Source organism: Castor canadensis, chromosome 4 (genome assembly GCF_047511655.1).
Source record: "Castor canadensis chromosome 4, mCasCan1.hap1v2, whole genome shotgun sequence".
Classification (NCBI taxonomy): Eukaryota; Metazoa; Chordata; class Mammalia; order Rodentia; family Castoridae; genus Castor; species Castor canadensis.
The window spans coordinates 30,297,647-30,317,460 of record NC_133389.1 but is presented as its reverse complement, the minus strand read 5'-3'; the positions used below and the strand labels follow the sequence as shown (position 1 = coordinate 30,317,460).

General features: G+C 42.1%; 1 protein-coding gene and 1 long non-coding RNA gene across 5 annotated transcripts in view; one reads left to right on the top strand and one right to left on the bottom strand.

Annotated features, from left to right (window-relative positions):
- Slc14a2 (solute carrier family 14 member 2) overlaps positions 1 to 19,814 on the top strand; it is a 445,690-nt gene that overhangs the window by 268,248 nt on the left and 157,628 nt on the right. The gene's annotated exons all lie outside the window — the stretch shown is intronic.
- The window catches only part of LOC141422479 (uncharacterized), a 119,765-nt gene that overhangs the window by 41,407 nt on the left and 58,544 nt on the right, over positions 1 to 19,814 (bottom strand). For 2 of the 4 annotated variants that reach the window (XR_012447046.1, XR_012447043.1), the window contains exons 1-2: positions 16,034 to 17,133; positions 10,071 to 10,208 (exon numbers count right to left, since the gene is read on the bottom strand). This is a non-coding gene — a long non-coding RNA (uncharacterized lncRNA). Of the gene's footprint in view, positions 1 to 10,070; positions 10,209 to 13,625; positions 13,667 to 16,033; positions 17,134 to 19,814 lie in introns of those variants that run through there. The other 2 variants (XR_012447044.1, XR_012447045.1) reach the window with 2 other exon arrangements.

The window sequence follows — 19,814 nt, the reverse complement described above, 5'->3', positions numbered from 1 at the left end:
AGGCTAGGAAAAGTTTTCTTTAATTCAACCACCAATGTGCCCAGCTGAAGAGTAGGGATTTCTATTGCTGAGGAAGAAGGGCAGATGGCTAGTTTGGTCAATAGCTAATAGTGGCTGCTGCAGTCAGTAACTCAGGTGCTCATGGACAAGAGCTTGCCTCCTCTTCTCAATGAGTCCCTGTATATGCAAGAAAGAAGGTGATTTTGAAACCTTCCTCAGAGGAGCCAATCATCTTTGTAACCATTGCTTCACACTTTGGTCTGATGTCTACCTCGATCGATTATTCTTGAAGCCTTCATCTACCCATTCACCTTCCATCACCCCAGGTTTAAGTCTAACTTGCACATTGAGCCTTTTTCTCCCCCTACAGTCCTCATTCTCCTGTAATTTATGTTCCACATTCCCCACTATTTAGGGATTACAATTTCTATTCCAGGTTCATCATCTGCTAGAAACACCCACATTTTAACTTTCCAACTCACCTCTTCCTCACCAACTCCCCAACTTTCCAACTCACCTCTTCCTCCCCAACTCATTTCTTCCTCCTTAAATTGTGATAGCCTCCTCTCAGACCACTTCAATCCACTGACTGTTATCAATAGCATTTTTTCTCTCAGAGAATCAAATACTTTTGTTAAGAATGAGCCTCAGACTATAGGATCTAGTGAGTTGCAATTTTTTTTCAGAATCTTTTCTTCAAGTGAAAGCATATGAGAAAACGCAAGATAATGAGTAAAATATGGAGTGGGACAGGATAGAGGAGGTCCCAAGTCTTCTCAGAACATAGTCTGGAAGAAAATCTTTTATCCTTATTCTATGATTGAAGGAATTGTTGCCCAAAGATAGAACTGAATTATCAGTATTATTATTATTATTATTATCATAATAATACCACCAATAATAAGAGAAACATTAGATAACACTTATCCTCTGTGTCAAGTACTGTCTGAGTGTTTTCTGTACATTAATTAAGCCTTGTGATAACCCAAGTCATACACAGTCAAGGGCAAAGCCAGGATTTGATCTAGGTATTCTGATTCCAGAGGATGTTCTTGAAACCATTATTTAGTAAGATGTTAAGCCACACAGCTTTACAGAATTCTAGTCTTCTGACTCTGAGGCCAAAATTCTCCTCATTGATTTGCTTTATACTAGTCTCTTAGTTATAGATTCTGGATGTGTTTCTTTAATTTTAAGTTCCTCTGTGCCTCATATCTATTTTCCCCTGCACATATTAGGCATTTGATGAGGACTTTTGATCAAATATTTTAGCTGAGTGGACAGAGACCAACTTCTCCTCACATGAGGCTTTAGTGGGTTAAGTTGGCCCAAAAAAACTACTATCTAAGGACTAAATAAAAACATCAAACTGAATCCTTTATCACCTGAATGGAAAGCCACATCCCCTTCAAATCATTTGAAAGGAAGTCTCTCAAATGCTCTGTGCACAGTCATCTTTTAAGTGCGTCTTACAGCTAGGAAGTAAGTGAAACTTATTAGCGTACTCACTTGTTTTTTCCAGAGTAGTGCAACAGAACAATGTATAGACCAAAGAATTGGGTGGCTACTTGGAACGTTAGAGTTGGCCATATGCATCTTTCCATCTGGGCAGTTGAACATTTCATTTCCAAAATTACCAACTCATTGACAGAAGCAGAACATAAACCCACACTGAATATCAATGACATCCATATCCTCTCCTCTCCTTCCCTTTCTTCTAAAAATCCAAGAATATCAGTGTTGAAAGGTGCTCCCAAGACAAGGTGACTCCAGTAGTAGGAATGAGGTGCATGGTGACCAGCAACTAACAGTGGCAGAGACCAAAGGTGACCCCAGATTTCTTGGCTCCCAATTCTACTCTCTCCTCACTATACCTCTCTTCTTCCCAGACTCAAGCAGGTATTGACTTGATAAACATTCATTCAACTAGGCCAATAGAAATACAGCAGGTTCAAAACAGAGGATGCCTCTGTCCTGTGGAGATCACATTCAATTGAGGAGAGAGACACCCAATCTGTCAGGTGGAGGTGTTACATCCTTTACCCAATAAAGCACATCAACAGAGAACAGTGGTCAAGAGAATACATTTTATTTTCAGAAGGATGGTCAGAGAAGGCCTCTCTGTTGACACCACTCTGAGCTTTCCCAAAAAAGTTCATTTCAACCTTGATGTTCAATCTTGCTCCCACAGTATAGGACAGTGAGTATGTTGACACACAAAACAGCAGGCAGAGTGTCCCCAAAGAGTTGGTAGATTCCAAAGCAAACCCAGCACTGTCACAGTCCTGCCAAGGGACAGTTTTACAGCAGGGCAGGGAAACCACAACTAGCTTAGGGAGCAGAAAATATTTTAAGAAGATGGGCCTGTTCCCAAAGAAAATGACACAGTGACTCAGGAGTTTGAGGAAGCTATTCTTGTAATATGGTTCAGTCTTTGAATGGCTTCTGAACACCTTCTACTAAAAAGGAAAGATGGAGGTAATGATAATAATTGGAGAATTGTAAGGGAGAGTTTGGCCTTATATGTGCTTCAAGATCTCTGTGAACATGTTTCTTCATTGGCCTGAGAGGTTATGCCTCTGGGAAAAGCAATAAATTGAAATCACAGGAAATTCTGTGCCTCAGAAACAATGTGAAAGTCCATTCTTTTTCAAGGCCCACAAAAATGCTTTATCAACAGAAATTGCCAAATATAATCTACTTTATAACTATAACATGATGTATCTGTACATTGTGTAGTGAAAGTTTTCCAAAAGATTTAACAACCACATCAACAACAAAGAGAACAATTGCCCAAAAGCATTCCTGTATGTATTACTGAAATCACCCCCAGGAGATTTCCATGCAGCTGGGGAAGCCCCTGGTGGGTTAGTGCCGGATTCTAGGAAATAGAACTGACTGAGAAGGGCAGTGAGAAGCTTTCAGATGTCCAGAAGCAGAAGGTGCCTAGAGGTGTCAGGCAGCAGCCTGGCTGAATGGCATATCTGCAAGCGCCATGAGTTCTACAGGAGATGGAATTGGTAGGAAGCATGCAAGTAGCTCACACTTTCTCTGATCTTCACCTCTCCTTCCCATCTGCATTCCTACTCCAGCAGAGTCTCAAATATGTTCTGAGGTCAACCCTCCAACTCAGCTGGACTCAGAGTCCAGCCACTTCTGACTCTTTTCCTTACCTGGTCTCTCTCCCTTTCAATTAGATTTCTCCTTGAAAAACACATCATCTCCCATTCTTAAGGGGAAGAGAAAGTGAGAGAGAGAGAGAGAGAGAGACCTTCCCTTTGTCCTGTTTTCCCCTCCAGGCTAGCATTCCAACTTCCCACTCTCCTTAATTGTCAGATTATAAAGAAATATTCCAAACTCATTGTTTCCCTTTCCTCTTCTCCACCTTCTTTAGCACCTCTTACTCTGCTTTATGTTCCCACAATTCTCCAGAAATTTCTATAACCTCAAAATACACCAAATTGTCCAAGCCTTTGGCCTCAGCAATGTCTGGACCCTACATCTTAAAACATTTACCTCCTTTGGCCTGCATAGCCCTGTTCTCCTGGTCTCCTCTCAATCCTTCTTATCTCCTTCTTGATCTCAAATTCACTGCCACCATCTTAATCCTCCACAGGAGAAGAGACCCAATGGTCAAACTTATTGATGGTTTGGGATCCCACACCCTTTCGAGAATCTAGTGGTAGATTTAAGGAGTCTCTTTTGAATGTGTTCTTATACATGTATGCATATGCAAATATAAATAACATCTAAGGGGAGCCTCATGGACTCCCTGAACTAAGAGCCTCTGTCCCAGAAAAAAAAAATTTTGTGTGTGAGGTGGGGGGGGGGGTTGCTAATTTTTTTTTTATTATAGTTACACAGGAGATACATTGTGACATTTACATAGGTGCTTACAATATATATTAATTAGATTCACCCCCCATCTTTCTCCTTTATACCCCCTCCCTCCTTTTTAGAGCAATTTCAACAGGTTTCATTATTCTATTTTTATGCATGAATACAAAAATCTTACATCTTATTCACACACCTTCACCATTCCTTACGCCCTCCCCCCTCCCACTGCTACTCACCCCTGGACAGAACCTGTTTTACCTTCCTGTTCTTCTTTTATTAAAAAAGAATGTTTTTGTTAGTTTATGACAGTTATACAGGGGGCTTCATTGACATTTCCATATATACATGTATTGTACACTGAATTGGTTCATCCTTTCCATTATTCTCCCTCCTATCCCATTCCCCTTCTTGTGGTGACTTTAACAGGTTTTGATGTTCCATATTCATACTTGTATAGAAAGTACATTAACCATATTCACCCTTTTTGCTTTTTTCATTTACCTTCCCCCTCCCCTAGTACTCTCCCCTTAACATGACCTGTTTTATGTTCCTGTCCTTCATTGTTTAGGTGTCTGTTCATTGCTCAGTGGTAATTTTGCCTTGGTAGTTTACCTATAAATATATTGTGCTGTAGTCAGTCTAGTCTCCCTCCACTACTCCTCCTCACAACATTGTGTGTTGTTCAGTAATTTTCAGTATGTTTCATTGTGTCATGTTCCTACACAGATGTAATATATTTCATTATTATTCACTTTCTATCATTGTTTCTTTCTTTTCCTTCTCCCTTAGTCTCCTCTAACAGCCCCACTTTGGGAAACATGTTATGTATATATTTATATAAATTTAGGGTAAGGCTTGCATTTGTGTTGTATCTATCTTCCACATATGAGAGAAAACATGTGACCTTTGTCCTTCTGAACTTGGCTAACTTCACTTAAGATAATATTCTCCAGTTCCATTCATTTACCTGTAAATGACATAATTTCATTCTTCTTTATGGCTGAATAAAATTCCATTGTATATAAATACCACATTTTCTTAATCCATTTATCAGTTGTATCTGGGCTATTTCCACAGCTTGACTACTGTGAATAATACTACAATAAACATGGGTGTACAAGTGTCTTTCTGTAACCTGACTTACATTCCTTTGAGTATATGCCTAAGAGTGATATTGCTGAATCATATGGTACTTATATTTTCAATTTTTTTTTCCTCCATGCTGTTTTCTATAGTGGTTGTACTAATTTATATTCCAACCAACAGTGTATGATGATTCCTTTTTCCCCCATGTCCTCACCAACATTTGTTTTGTTTGAGTTCTTGATGCTAGCCAATCTTACAGGAGTGAGGTGGAATCTTAATGTGGTATTGATTTGCATTTTCTTTATGTCCACAGATATTGGGCATTTCTTCATGAGCTTCCTTTGGCTATTTGTACTTCTTCCTTTGAATTGATTTCATTTGCCCATTTCTTCATTGGATCATTGATTATTTGGGAGTTTAGTTTTTTGAACTCCCTGTAAATTCTTGTTATAAATCCCTTGTCCAATGTATAGCTGACAAAGATTTTCTCCCATTCCATGGTCTGTCTCTTACATCTGAATTTCCTTTGCTGTGCAGAAGGCTTTTGGTTTCATGTAGTCCCGTTTGTCAATCCTTTCTCTTAATTGCTGAGCCCATTGAAGAAAAGGTTGCTACCTTTTATACAAAGTGTAACTGTGATGTCATGAAGCTGTTTCATGTTGCTTTAAACCCCACATTTCCGGTGAGTCCTTAGCCTCCAGCAATGCTATAATGGATTAAAGAATTTTACAGAGCCCAGTGTTCTCATACCAGTTTTCACAGCATAAAGGCTACATGATCTCGGGAAAGTAACTTCTTTAAACTAAAGTTATCTCCTCTGTCAAAATGGGTAATATAATCACTTCTTTGCCTCACAGGACTGTTGTAAAGATCTAGTGAAATCAAGAATTTGAACCATTTTGCAAGCTTCTAAGTACAAGTGTACAGATGGTCCCCTGACTTAGAGTTTTCCATTTTATAATGGTGTGAAAGTGATACACATTCAGTAGAAACCATTCTTTGAGTTTTGATCTTTTCCCAGGCCAAAAATATGCTATCCACTACTCTCTGCAATGCTGGGTAGCGGCAGCAAGCCTCAGCATCCTGTGAGCCAGGCAATGGTGAGGGGAAACAACTGGCACTATAGTATACTGTTCTACTAAGCTGTGGTGTTAGACAAGTTGGGTACATTAACTGTGTTTTCAATTTATGATATTTTTGACTAATGCTTGGCCTATCTGTACATAACCCCATCATAAGTCAAGGGAGCATCTGTACTGTAGAAACAACCAGCATTAAACTCATTGATCAGTAAGTAACCTTGGACATGCTGCGTATTGGAGAAGAGGGACCAGTAGGATATACATATGGCTTTTATTCCTATCTTGAGCACTGGGTTATGATTTGAGCTTAGTTCACTTCCCAGTGTATAGAATGGAGATGACAACAGCTATCCTAGTTGTAAGACAGAGCTAGCTAGCATATCTATCAAATGAAATAATGAATGTTCAGGGACATTGCAACTCAGCAAGCCTGAAGCACCCATCATTCCCCATCCTCTCCTTTGTACCTCTCCATGTGCATTAATTAAGCACCATGAGCCCTGCTCACAAAAGTCCTACTGTGCCCAATGATGGTGCTTTCCTACCAAGACTCAAGTCAAATTAGACTCCAGTGAGCTAATCATGGATAATATAATAACAAGAAGCAGCAAATAAATTGATAATGCTTGGCTACTTATTATTTTTATAAAGGGGGATGTAGAGAGAAAGAATACAGTGTGAGAGAAATTATCCTTTGTAGAAATAACCACTCCTCCTGGCCATTTGCCCTATATTTGAACCCACTCCAAGGAGCACTGGTGTCTCTCTGACATGCTGGGTTGCTATGAAAATACTTTCTGACCTGAAATCCTGGCTTTACACTGATGCCAGAGTGTCCATACTCTTTAGCAGATGGGCCCAGTTTTCCATCTACCTAAGAAAGAACATGGCAACAGAACCATGACACATTCCTTATTCCCAGTTTCTTCTCCTGGGCCCAGCTAAGGTGCAGAGCAGTAGGGGTCAGTGTCAGATACAAACAGACTAGCAAGATTAGGTAGTGCCACTCCTGCCTTTTCACCAGGTTCTATTTAGTTTTAGGCGGAAGTAGGATTGCCACAGTGCTGTGAGAAGAGAGGGATCAGATACTATCTGGAAGCCAGGTCACTGCCAGTCAGATAATACAGCAAGAAGCATTTTCAGCAGTCCCTGGAACCTCCAATGCAGTGGTGAGATGAGATGAGATAAGAGTTCAGGCTCCCTGTATAGAGGAAGGAGAATAAGGAAATGGTAGAGAAGCTGACACTTATTGATCCAATGACATTAGTTGTACTTTTTTAGTCAATCTACTCAAAAATATCCTCTGGTATGAGTTTATTATCCCATTTACCAATAAAGGAGGATTAAGAAAGCTAAAAATTGCCCAAGATCACACAGAGAGTAAGGAACAAAGGGGACTTCAAATGCCAGGCCATTTCTACTCTAGTAAACTGGCTCACCGAAGATGTCAAAGGCCACTAGAAGTGTTAAACACACCCCAAAAACCTCAAAGTGACCATTCATTTGTGTCCCATCCATGAACATTCCCCTAAGGGACTCTATTACTGTGGCACTATAGTCGAGTTAAGGCACTCTAATCTGAAACTTGGATCTGTCGGTTACTAGCCTTGTGAATTTAACTAAATCCCTAAAACATACCTATAAAATAAACATATCATCTCTCTGGAAAATGTGTACATTGCTCTGTAGATACAATTCTTTCTGCACTGTGCCATGCTGCCAGGTAGAGAGGATGGCAGTGTCTCCATTCTCAGAGCTGCAGGTAAAGAACAGTCTCTGGCAAACTGAGAGGTCCCAGGACACTGAATAAGTACAGAGGACATAGCTGAGGTCTGAGAATGAATTCATGGTCAGGGCAAAACTGATAGAGATGAGAGACACCTCAGAGCTGCTTAACCTTCCTAAGATCAGAATGGTTCCAGAGTCTTGGTCAGGGCTAAGACTTTGGGTTGGTCAAGTGGCATCTGTCCTGGGGAAAAGAGAGTGACAGGAAGACAAAGCCAGCAACTCTTGGGTAGAACAGGACCATCATGAGGAATGAACTCCAGCTCTGTTTCCCCTTATCCTGGGATATAATATCCTGGTTTTTTGGCTCCCAGAAAAATATAGACTCTACAATCTTAGAAGGAACAGTCTTCTGTATTAGATATCATTGGATTTTCTATAGATGATCACAGAGCTCCAATTAGTGATCCATTAAGGCAAAAAGCTATCCTTCTGTGTCTTCCCATAACTAACTTTCCCCATAGTGAACTTTAGGGATAGTCAGAAGCCCCTGGAGGGCTTGTTAAACAGGCATATTCCAAATTCTACCTCTGGAGATTCAGATTCAGGAGCCATGGATGGGATAAAAATGTGTCTTTTAACAAACTCCCCACTTTTTCCAAAGCAGATGATCTCTGAGGAATAAATGTTGAGAAACCCTTGGATAAACTGTTGTTTCACATACCACCTTGTACTACAATTACCTATTGTAGCTCTAAGTCCCCACAGAACCTTTATTCCTCCAGGGCTGGGTCTTGCTTCTTTCTGCTCCTTGTACCCCAATGCCTAGCATAGCACAGGCACACTATAGGTGTTTGCTTGGGCTCAACAGACCAGAAGAACCTTGTTCTCATGGGAACAGTTTCATATGCAGAGTTTGTGCTGTTGACAAGTTTCACAGTATCCCCATGTATCATAACTGAATCATGGGTGCCATATTGATCAAGCTAAAAGGTACCCAGATCTGTTCTTTAACATTTCTGAAGTGAAGGCACAACACTGACCTCTGCCATCATTTGGAGTAGTAAGATTATGCTGCAAGAAACATTTCAGTAGAGCCCATCTCATCAACATAGCAAAGTTCACCATACAGTCCCTGTGTTGATGAGAGAACTGGGGAATAAAGACATTAACTGACACAGTCAAGGTTGCAGCATTCATCAGTGTGGATCCCAGAATCCAGACCCAGGTCTCTGGATTTTCTGTGTATGGTACCCTCCAAACTGCAAGATTCTGATAAGGACCTGTGTGTCTTTTTTTGCTTTTAAGAATGATCAATAAATTCCGTCCTTTTTTAATGCCTCTGCTGCTTGCTACCAGAAAATTTATCACAAGTAGAAGAAGGCATCATTTTAAAGTTCCCTGTACAGATTTTTCCAGAAACCTGGGCCATGGAAAGTCTTCCCCAGAGTCCCTAAAAAGTCCTAAGAAGGAGACAAAATTAGAGTTAATTAAATTTGTAATTACTGTTGACTGTGGCAAGCACACTTCTTTTAACTCATATTGATGATGCATGAAAGTGATTGTGTTTATGATTGTTGCTTATGGATTTTGGTTTTTGGAGACTAGGACCCTTGCCTAATCCCTGAATTATTGCTTGGAGGCAGGCTTTATAGAATTGGGGGATGGGCTGCAGTGGCCATGGAAGATGCTCTACAAACGGTCCCTGCACATTATGCTCCTTAACCAAAATGAAATCTTTCTGTGCTCACTGCCTGATTCCCTTTATTGTGCAGCATTCCTTCCAGCCAAGTGCTTAGCAAATCACACTATTTAACCAATTCCATGTTTGGTTCTTATTTGTCCTCCTTCCCTGTTCTGTTCCTTCTATTTGGGGTTGTTTGCCATTGTAACATTCCCGTCTTAATGTTTTCTCCTCTTCAGGCATTCCACCTGCTCTGTCAGGCTTTTGTCTCTGTGAAAAAGGCTCCTATTAGTTCTCAGGCCCAACCGTCATCTTTTTTTTTTTTTTAATGCAAAGTCCCATACATTCTTTCTTGGCAACTCTAATTAAAATATTAAATGACAGAAGAGGCAGACCCCGTTAATAGTGGATCCCAATGACAGGCTGTGCCACTTTCTCCCTTGCCTACCTATGCTAATGATTTGAAAAATAAATCTCACCATTGGCTCACATGCTAAACTGCTTTGGTCTAACTGGCCTCATGGATTCAGGGTAATTTTGCTGGCTAAGACCCTTCTCTCACAGTGCTCCCACATCACTCGGAAGTAGATAAGACAGAGAGAATTACACCAATTTTGCAGGTCCAAGGTTAAGGATCTGGGATCAGGCTGACTTACCAAAATGAGTTAATAAAAGATCCAATTCCAGAACCTTGGCTTCTTGTCTCTTGATTCAATGGTCTTTAGTCCTTAGTTCTCCCTGATCACTCTTCTTTTGCTGCAGTTAAAGTGAACTCACAGGTAACCTGATGTGTCCTTAGTAGGAAGAGAAGGAAGAGGAAATTTCTGTTTTCACTCCTGGAATGTTCCAATAGTTCCAGCTGTGGCTACAGTTCATGACTGTGGAGTGTTTTTTTGCTTATTTATTTTCTTTTCAAAGATGCTATCTAAATTCCAGCAAACTTTCCAGAAAACAGTTCTTTGAGGCAAGAAGGGAGGGCTGTTCTTTCCCTGTCATATGTCCTTAAAATAACAGGAGGGAGGGGGGAAGCAAGCCCTCAGGGTCCCCTTGAGCTACCAAGGATAGCATAATGAATTGGCTAATCATAAACGATTCACTCCTGAGTTCCAAGTGATATGGTAATGAATTGCCAACGAGCCATTTGCCAGACTGCAGCCATATGGTAAGGGATGGGACCCTGGCACATTGTAGCCATACTGTGGGTTTGTCTGTGTAATTGTTCCCATCCAGAACCTTCCCAACTCTATGGCTGCTAATTAACATCCTGTTTAAGCTTCTGTTGTCAAAACTAATCATGTGTTTGTTTTATGCAGATAGGTCTTTCTCTTATCTGATTAGTAATAGTGACCATTCAGAAATGAAAATGTATTTGAGTTCACATAAAAATATTCGATTTTCACACCTTGCATTACCAAGTGGGCACCCAGACCTAGCAGCACTGCCCTGTGGTAGCAACTCAATCCAGTAGCTTATTAAAACTAGCAAATTATCTTCTTCCCTTTCAGAAACACAAATGAGGATTCAGTCCATTAATTTCCCCATTGTTCTTCCTTTCCGTGGCCATTACTCTAGGTAGATCTTTAGCTATAATGTGTGGGTTTTATTTTAATAATGATAATAATAAAAATAATTAGGAAAAGGAGATTCATTTCTTAGAATAAGGCACTCTTTCAAACATACACTTCTCAATGGTTTTGATGACATAGTGAAATTTTGGAAAGAGCAATGTTGGTTTCCTTTCTTTCTGTTCATCTACAATTTCCTTACCTCCTTCACTGGTTTCCTTAGAAGTTACCCAACCAGAGCTAGAGGAAAAAGAGTTTGGGGGAAAAAACCTAAAGGATGAAAGGGGAATGCAGAACTACTAATAGTAAATAGCAAAAAAAAAAAAAAGTGAAAGGAACAGTTTTATAAAGGATTTAGGAGTGGCATAGGGGAGGATGTGACTGGGTAGGCTCCCCTCACCACCCAGGTGTGTGAATATGGGGGTATTCTTATCCTTCACTGCCCCCTACACACATCCTCTGATAGCCAGCCTTTCCCACTAGGACTTCCTGTCACTCATGTAAACTGATTTTCCTCTCAGAACAAATGCTGAATATGGGGAGACAGAAGAAAAGAAGAGAGAAGAGAGAGGTGAGGAAGCCCACCGAGTAATATCCCCTTAGAATGCTCCCGGGTACCACGCTTCCTATAGAACTCAGTGGGAGCAACCACTCTGTTTCTCAAGTTTCTGATTTTTCTCTGCATCCAAGCACTGCATCCCAGAAGCAGCCAATGTGTGAATTGCAAGGTCGGGCCAGTGTCTTCCGTGGCACCTGGGACGTGGTATAACGCAAACAGATTTCCATATGCAGTCCCTTCCAGTAGTTCTCAGCCCCCAAGCACCCACACCACGTGAGAACTCAGCTTCTCAGGAGACGCTGACATTTTAATTGGAAGCATCTGTCGCCTTTTCTGTTATTTTTGGCCAGGTTTGGTTTATTTGTATGAGCCGATGTTTGTGTACAGGCCCGCCTACGTGTTTCACAAAGCCTAGCGTTGCCTTCCCTCTCATTTTCTTCTCAAGTAGCCGACTGGGACATGTGACAGGGTCATTTTGCCCTCACCCCTGTCTGTTCTGATGTGGATTTCTCTCAGAAGAATGAGATTGGGGAGGGCCAAGCCCAGAACAAAAAGCACCTTCCTGGAAAAACTGACATTTTGGGAAGGATGTCTTCCTCTCGCTGCTTACTGCAGTGACCCCTTAGTCTGCCATAGGAGCTCCAGGCTGTGAGCAGACCTCTCCAGGTGCCAAGCCTGGCATGGGCTTCTCAGAGCTCTGGCCCACATACTGGCTGATGCCTCCCATCCTCAAGTCTCCCACAAGCCTTCCTCCCAGCAGCCCCTAAAACCCTGCCCTTCACTTTGTTCTCTCTCAGAAAATACAACCTTCTCTCCATTCACCCCAGTGACCTCCCTCAAACTGTCCTCTGGTGTCTCGTGGGCCTGATCGTTCACCAGCAGTGCTCTATCAGTAACCCAGCTGTAGTTAGTTGAAAAGTGTGCCCCTCCACTCCCAAGAATACATCCTCCTAGAACCTCAGAATGTGAACTGATTTGGAATAAGGGTCTTTGAGATAAAATAAAGATCTCAAAATAAAATCATGCCAGATAGGTGGGCACTAGACCTAAATCCAGTGCTGGAAGAGATAGAGAAGGAGGGCATGTGAAGACAGAGACAGAAACTGGAATAATGTCGCCATGATCCAAGGAATGCAGGAGCCATCAGAAGCTGAGAGAGGCAAAAATTATCCTTCCCTAGAGACTCCAGAAGGAGTATGATTTGGGACTTCTGGCCATGACAGAATAAATTTTAAGGCATCAAATTTGTGATCATTTGTCACAGCAGCCTTAGGGTAGGATGATAATATGACAAAATTCTAAGGATAAAGGAAAATTGGAATCTTCCCTGGATTTGTGGTAGGGGGCTCTGACTTTCCTACTTGGTCTGCCACACAGCCTTTGGGGAGGCCACTTGAGCTCCTGATCGCAAATCTTAGCCTATACATTGAAGACAACAGACAAGTCATCGTCTGTGATCCCTTGCACCTTTAATGTTGTGTGTTTCAGGTAAAAAAGGGAAGTTACAGTCACACAAGATGGTCACATTGTAACCCAAGTCCCCACTCTGAGATGTGAGCTGAAAAGAGCATCAGAGATCAGAGCAAGAGAGGGGTCAAGGATGGTATTTTTCAGGGAAAGCCCCAAACAGGAGATGGTTCTGAGCCCAGTGGCAGAGTGGTAAAGCAGAGGAATAGGAGAGCACAAGAGATAGAGGCAGGAGGAACAGTGTGCAGAGATTAGATGAATAGTTGACCATGAGGACAAGCTGTACTGGAGCAGAGAGGACCTCAGGACCATCACACTTGGAAGTTGGCATTTGGTTCCAGAGCTTTGCTCTGTGGAAGAGATCAGGCTCCCTCTCGGCTCACATGTATCTGTGCATTAAATATTTATTGAACCCTGGCTGTCAGCTAGCAGTGTCCTGGACACTGAAGAGCCATGTGAGCATAGCCTCTGCCCTCAGTGAGCACACAGTCTGATAGTGGGAGAGGATCTGCTCCATCCTCTGCTGAACAGATAGAGAAACCAAAGCCTAAGACGAGGTGTTATCCAAAATCCCATAGCTGGTTAGATGCAGAGTTAAGCCTGGAGTATTTCTCTCTTACCTCCTCACGATACTTCCCGGGTTCCTATTTCAGCTCTGTCACTAAAAGGTAATGTAGGGTGAAACAAATCAGTGCCATGGAAGCAAGCATTTTTTAGAGCCTCTTACAGTGTGCCAAGTATTGTTTATAATTATTCTGGCACATAATTAAATCTGACACCACTTCTATATTTTACAGTAGTCACTAAAATTCCCTTGTTACTGTGGGGAAAAATAAGACTCTGTGATATTAAGTAAATGCCTTACAATGATGTAGTTTGAAAAGTTGGAATTTGAATTCAGATCCCAGTGGTTTATCCTGTGCCTCCCAGCTGTGCTTACCATAGGCTTGGAGAAGAATGAGAAGGAGCAAGAACTGAAGAGTGAGCTCCCCACTCCCAAGCCCCTGTAAGCAGCCCCTACAGGCAATGACAGGGAGCTCCCCCAAACCCAACCTGCCACCAATGGAGTGCAGAAGCACCCTGCTGTGCCTACTGAGGGTAGCCTTCCCACTCTTTCATGGGATGTCACAATGTCACATCCTGCTTACCTGCTGAAAGTGACCCAAGCCAGTGCTCCAGCAAGCTGCAGAACGAAGGGCCATTTAGCTATACCTGCCATACTTGGGTGTTTGCCCCACCAACAGAGAAGCATTGAGAAACCCAGAACCCCTCTCATAGTAAGGAACTGAATCCTCAAAGTCAGAAAAGAAACTTATTGGGAGAGGTGACAGCTCACTAGCTTGTTCCTGTCCCACTTGCACAGCAGAACAGCATCTCCAGCTGACATTTGCAAAGGCCATTCCCCTCACTTTGCATTCAGGACACTTCACTAGCCAGGGCTCAGAGTACACTGTACTGTTAGATATGCCTTTAGACACACACTCACACATGCACAGCAAAGCCTGTTGTTTTTAATAAGACTTCTTATTTCCATTCCTCCTCTCCTGGAAATTCAATAGAGTCCTCCACAGGGCAGAGGCCAAGAAGGCAGCCACCTACACTATATAAGTTTGCAGCCAGTAGAAAGGTCCCCAGTCTTAGCTCCTGCATTAACTGCCCTTTCATTGTTTCCTGGATCACTCCTGAAGGGGAAGTCATTTTAATATTGACAGGTCTTTGGCATTTGTTTCTATTCCAAGTAACATATTATCATGTCTAGTCTTACATTATTATTTAACTGTTTACCGTGTGAGGGAATTTTCTTCCTGGGGCAAGAATCTGGGGCAGTGAATCTCTGAAATTCTAGAATTCATATAGTAGTTTAACCATTCTTTTTCAGACTCTCTTATACAGAGATGGATCTTCTCACAGTAACTTTTCCCTAGATGACCCTTGTCCATCAAGTTGACACTTACCCTTCTTCAAAGGTCCACTTCAAGTATGTTCTTTGTGACATTCCTAGCCCCATTCCCTACTCTGAACTGAATAAGTTGCCCTTTCCCTGTGCTTGCTCCCACACTTCCCTTTGCAGTCACCTTTTTTACTGCCTTGTCACAGAGGTTCATATTTACCTGTTCAGTGTCTAGATATTGCCCCATCTGTAAGGTGAGCACCAGATGGGTAGGTTCCATAACCAGAAAGAGCCTGCAGGTGGAGCTAGGGTTTCAAGCTATCCACTTGAGGAAGCAGGAAATAGGAGAAAGATAGAAAAGGAAAGGGAAATTAACCAGAGTCTCAAATTCTACCCATAAAAACTCTCCCTGTGTGTGAAGTACTGCCCCCTGAAAGGGGTCTCTTATTTTAAAAGTCTCTGACATTGGAAGAATACAGATCCAACACAAGGCTCAGGCCCCATCTGAATACCTGGGGGTTCACTTTGGTAGGCAAAGCACTATGGCAGGAAATCACCTAGAGGATTAGCAATAGTTAAAGACAGGCGGGTTGTAGCATTAAGAACCGGAATCATCAGTCCACTCATGGCAAGGTCCCCATAGCAAGAGGGAGGAAGAAAACTAAATTCTTAGCTCTCAGGAAAGGTATGCATCCAGAGACCAGGGAAGCCAACTAAAACTTGAGACATTGTTTCAAACCCGAAAGGGAATGAGAAAACAAAACAGGTACAGTGAGGCAGGAGCCCAGATGCATTTGCAGGAGCACATTTTAGGGGAATGAGAACTACTTGGGGACTGTATGCTAATGTCCAAGGAAAATCCCTTAGCAATGGACTAATTCCAATCCCCCTCAGGTGTTGGAAGTTAAACTCCCAAATGAGTTCTTGTCATCAGATGTGACTCAAGAGCTAAACTAGACCAGCATGGAAGAAATGGAGAACAAGGAAGGAAAGCCTGATGCGGAGTTACCCTGGCCATGGAGAAGGAACACTTCTCAGTTTTTCATCTCCCAGACCCAGCAACCTGCCTGACCCAAACTAAGAGTCAAGAGAAATTTGTTGGAGTACAGGTTATAAGAGAGAGAGACTTCCAAATACCTTTCCATCATTTTGGCAGGTAACTCCGAGCTTTCCTGGCCAGCACTTGTTTACTGGAACCCTTCATTCAATGCCATGGAGAAAGTGCAGTTCCCCTCCTGCACTGCTGCTCATTACCAAGAAAAATGACGGCTTGATGGTCTTCCAGCAAGAGAGAACAATCTATTTCATTTGAAAGTTTGGTAATTGATTAGGGCAATAGATTTTCTTCAGGGCAGCCTCTCTGAGAGAGTCTAGCTAGGGCACAAGATTTACATACATCAGGCTCACTCTGCCTTGTGAGTTTGTCTTAGAGGATGAGATCACAAGGCCATTAGTGGAATGAGGGGTGGACTGAGAGGGTGGGAAGGCAGAGTGGAATTCCCAGACATCATTTCTCAACAATGAATGCCATGGCTAGTTCAGAATGCTTTCAAGAACTTTACTGTCAGTAACTTTTAGGTAAATCCCATGTAGTCCCCAGTCAGAGAGGTATCCAATGATAGCTACACTGTTCTATGGCTGCACCCCAACCTCATCAAAGTAATATCCTGAGAGTTTATATCACAGGGCTACTACTAATGTCAGCAGGGTCAGCTTTTAACAAACACTAGCTCTCTTTTCAGACATCATCTTGGGCACATCGCCATCTTATACCCCACCCCTCTCCCAGCCTTTACGCCTAATTCTGTGCATATGTCTCAATCGAAACCTGATCTAGGAAAAACTTTCCAACCTGCCATATACCCCCAATGTAAATATAAATCATGATGCTCTCTTTCTCAGAGGAATCTTCACTTTAAGCTCTATCACTAACTCTCTGAATAAGAAATTTCCGACATTGTTGAATTCAGAACATGTGGGGGATGTATAACAGAGACAAAGATGCTTTCATTGTAATGACACTTCATTGGAATGATACTGCACATTCCACTGTGTGATGATATTTCTTGTCTTTGGTCTTGACACCGCCCTCTAAATTAGTCAAGGTCAATGGGACTTGACTAGAAAGTTGACTGTTATATACAACAGTTTGAATGTAGCCCCAAAGGCAAAGATTGATGGCGTGTTTAGAACTTACCTACATATAAGTAAGAATTGATGAGTGAGTTGTGCTTATATTGCTAGCTTCATATGTCAGAGCATCCCCAATAAGAGTAAAGACTGTGACCTCACAAACAGTAGGGACACAAAGTCATGTTGCTGGGGTGGCCTGCGAAAATGAGATACTCATCAGGTCTGTGCCGTTCTTACTGTCCCTAGCCATATTCATGATGGAAGAACTTTCTCCCCTGACCAGCTGAAGATTGACCTAATTTCCACAGAGAACCACAAACGGGAGAATGGCATCTCCCCTCCTCCCCTCTCTCCCACCAAAGTTCTGTGCCTAGAACAGTGAAAACCTGAAGCCCTTATGTCCCTCCTACTTACTCTTTTTACCCCAAAGTTCTGAGTTTCATCTCTGAAACTAAAATGTTGTTCCTAATCGGACTAGTAGTATTAGTCAGCAGACAGAAAGACAAACATTTCCTCCAAAGACGAGACCACAGAGGTAGACCCCCACTGTGAGTGTACAAGAGACCTTGTAGACGGATTTGTTTTATTATGACAGTGCCATAGATGCCTCAGATGAACCTCTAAGGTGGACCTGATGTATAATACTGGTGCACAGGGTGATATTGGGACACACATTTGTCAGTCATCAGACTTTACTGAGCATCTATGACATGCAAGGCTTTATTCTATGAGGAGTACAAAGATGGAATAAAGCCTAACTCATACCCTCAAAATGTAGGTAGGAAAACTCCCATGAAGTATCTGCCACAAACAATTACTTACACAAGACAGTAGCTATTAACATGTCACTAATATATGTTAAAATGCTAATTGATATGTTAACAAATGATAGTTGATATGTTCTGCAACTTACCAAAAATTAAAATGACAACACCAACTTCCGTGATTCTCTGAAACAAATAAGAACCTGATTCAGACTAATGACACATTGATTTCTCTTGGGATAGGGTGAGGAGGACATTAGGCTTATAGTTCAAAAAAACCACATTTCACCAGAAACAGGGCTCAGGGAAAGAAGGATTTAAAACAGACTGTTCTCAGAAATGAAGCAGGACATACTCTGCTTTCCTCTCCCTCCGAGGTATCCATGGGCCAGCACCCTCTAACACCCAAACCACCACAGTAACCTTGCAGGAATTACTATTGCTAAAAATTTAAAGTTAATAGACAGTGTGAAATTTTAGGATTAGTAAGTACTTTGGTTAATCATTGATATTTGCACCAAAATTTTCTTTCTGAAAATTACAAAACCTAACATTTGGACTATTTTTGGAGAGAGAGGCTCCGCTATACCTTGTACAAGTCTGTGTTGATGCTAGGATCAGAGAGGAGCAAATTCAACAAAATCATCCAGAATGCATTGAATAACTATTTTCAGGGTTAAGGACATAGCTCAAAAGTGGTAGAGCCCTTGCCTTGCAGCCCTGAGACTGAGTTCAAACCCCAGTACTGCCAATATTTTATTTTAGAATATCTGCCAATATTTTATTTTAGAATATCTATTTCCCACTCCCTTTCTTTTTTTCACATTATTTCAGCTAAAAGTCACTTAATGTCATAAATGGAAAGGTCACTTGGGCAACTTTTGAGACCTGATGCCCCTCACAAAATAAGTGTGTCAATCTCCCAAGTCACTTTATTTCTATGGCCCTCAGCTTCCTCATTTGTAAAATGAAAAGTACAAACAGATAAGTGACTTTTCCAGGGACCAGCACTAGGGGAAGAAAGATAGGAGATGGAATTTCCAAAACTTTGTACTGCTCTCAACCAGAAGGAGCTAATTTCTTCTCTGTGGAAACACCATTAAATAGCTCTTTTGAAAAGAACAAAGGGTTCTTTTTGCTGCTTAAGAGCAAAAAAATAGAAATCCACTGGACTAGTTGATCTTGAAGATTCGTTCCCACTCTAGGGTTATAGGTTTCTACCATCTATTGAGTTTCTATCATGTGAAAGACATTGTGCTCCACATAGCAAAGTAAAGACAGAGTGTAAGGTAGAGTCCATGGCTCCAAGCATCTCCCCCAGCTCCAAGATTAGCCATGAGGTCAAGTTACTGCTGGGGACGCCAGAATACACAGTACCTTGAAAAGGAAGAGATCAGAGAGGGCTCCTATGAGCAGAGAAAGTGCACTGAACCTTGAAAGGTGATCAGTGTCTAGAGGAAGAAGGGAGAGAGCACTAGTCCTTTCTTCCATGGGTTCTTTCATGGTACTATCCATGAGCAAGGCACAAGCACACAAAAGGAAACAGACAGGCAAGGTCCCTACTCTCCTGGAACAACATACAGTTTGGTGTGGCAGGCACAACTCACCAAGCACAGTGGGCTCTGGGCCCAGCTTTTCCCATGAATTCATCTGAGCCTTGTTAGCATGGGGAAGGCTGCCCAAGTCAGCAGCAGGGCAGACAAAATGACCTTCTGAAGCAACTTCTCATGAGACATGGCCCTGGCTGATTCGGTTTGGCTGGAATTCCGAGACATTCCATTATCAGCACAGAGGGCAGGCCCCCACCCCAGCCAGGCTGACCTCAGCCTTCTCCCACCCCCCAACAAACAATTACGCTTTCAGGTCTCCAAAGCAAACCCTGTTGTGGGTAACCCTTGGAAGTGACATGCTGTTTTCTGATGGGAATTAAAGGGTCTGGAGTGGCCAACAGGCTTCTCAGCAGGAGAGTTTGTTATTCTTTTAATTGTGGCATTAAACCTCAGGCTAGCATTACATAAACA